Source organism: Mandrillus leucophaeus, unplaced genomic scaffold (genome assembly GCF_000951045.1).
Source record: "Mandrillus leucophaeus isolate KB7577 unplaced genomic scaffold, Mleu.le_1.0 Scaffold256, whole genome shotgun sequence".
In the NCBI taxonomy this organism is placed as follows: Eukaryota; Metazoa; Chordata; class Mammalia; order Primates; family Cercopithecidae; genus Mandrillus; species Mandrillus leucophaeus.
In genome coordinates, this window is record NW_012102654.1 from 2,956,262 (window position 1) to 2,957,624 (window position 1,363).

The window sequence follows — 1,363 nt, forward strand, 5'->3', positions numbered from 1 at the left end:
AAAAAAAAAAAAAAAAAAGAAAAAACAAAAAAGAAGGGTGATTTGCATAAATGTCCAAAAAGAAGATCAAAATTGGGGGACTCCCACTTTCTGGTTTTAAAATTTATTAGAGAGCTACAATAATCAAATCAGTGTCATACTGGTGTAAAGACCAACATAGAGAACAACAGAATAGAATAAGGAGCCCAGAGTTAAAACACTCACATATATGGTCTATTGACTTTCATCTAAGACTATTCAGTGGGACAAAGGACAGTCTTTTCAACAATGATTCTGGGGAAACGGGATATCTACATGCAAAACAATGAAGCTGGACCGCAACTTTATACCATATGCAAAAATTAACTCAAAATGGATCAAAGACCTCAACTGAACTAAAACACAAAACTCTTAGAAGAAAATGTACAGGAAAATTGCCATGACATTGGATTTGGCAATGATTTCTTGGATATGACACCAAAAATTTAGACAAATTGGACTTCATCAAAATTGAAAACTTTTGTGCCCTAAAAGATGCTATCAAGAGAGTGAAAAGTCTGGGGTGTCAGGTCTACTTGGGGAAATGAGCTTCAGGGTTGCTCCGTTTCATTTGTTTAATCTTTGCACTATCTCTTGATTTTTCTGTCACCAACCTGACTCCAGCTCAGTCTCTCTGGCTTGCTCCATTCCCAGGATCTCAATTATGTGCCTCTGAAATTGGACCTCTGTGGAGTAATACCTCAGCCTTTCTTATACCTGTGTGCTGGTTCATACTGGGCTGGCGCTGTCCATCATGCCAGCAGTAGGCACCAAAACTTATGAAGACCTAACAACTAGCCGGGCATGGTGGCTCATGCCTGTAATCCCAGCACTTTGGGAGGGCGAGGTGAGAGGTTCACTTGAGTCTGATTACTTCAGTCTGGGAGTTAGAGACCAGCCTGGGCAACATAATGAGATCCCATTCTACAAAAAATAAAAATAATAATAATTTTTTAAAAGGCTTAGCACTTTTTTAAAAAGGCCTAAATCCTTGACAAATCCAATCCAATGGTCCTTGATTTGTGTTTAATTCATCTAGAAGTGAAAGGTAATGCCCTTTTACTAAGGGAAACATTTAAGCAAGAAAGAGGCACCTCCATCCCTGTACTCACCCAGCCTTCTTCTTTCAAGTATAATATTTTAATAAACAACAAAGGAGCTCCACCAGGAAACCTCAAAGATCCAAGGCTGTTTCACATATTCCACATCTTTGGGGAGAGCTGAAGAGTCACTTTCAGCTTAAGATATTGTACTAGAGCCCTATTGGCTCCTGACAGGATGTTTCTAGGTTTGAAAGATACTCATGAAGAGATTTCTGGTGTGTTTGTCAAAGAACCAAAAATAT

The 1,363-nt window shown here is 38.7% G+C and overlaps 1 protein-coding gene across 1 annotated transcript in view; it reads right to left on the reverse strand.

The window, feature by feature from the left end:
* FBXO16 (F-box protein 16) overlaps positions 1-1,363 on the reverse strand; it is a 63,593-nt gene that overhangs the window by 18,770 nt on the left and 43,460 nt on the right. The window lies entirely within an intron of this gene.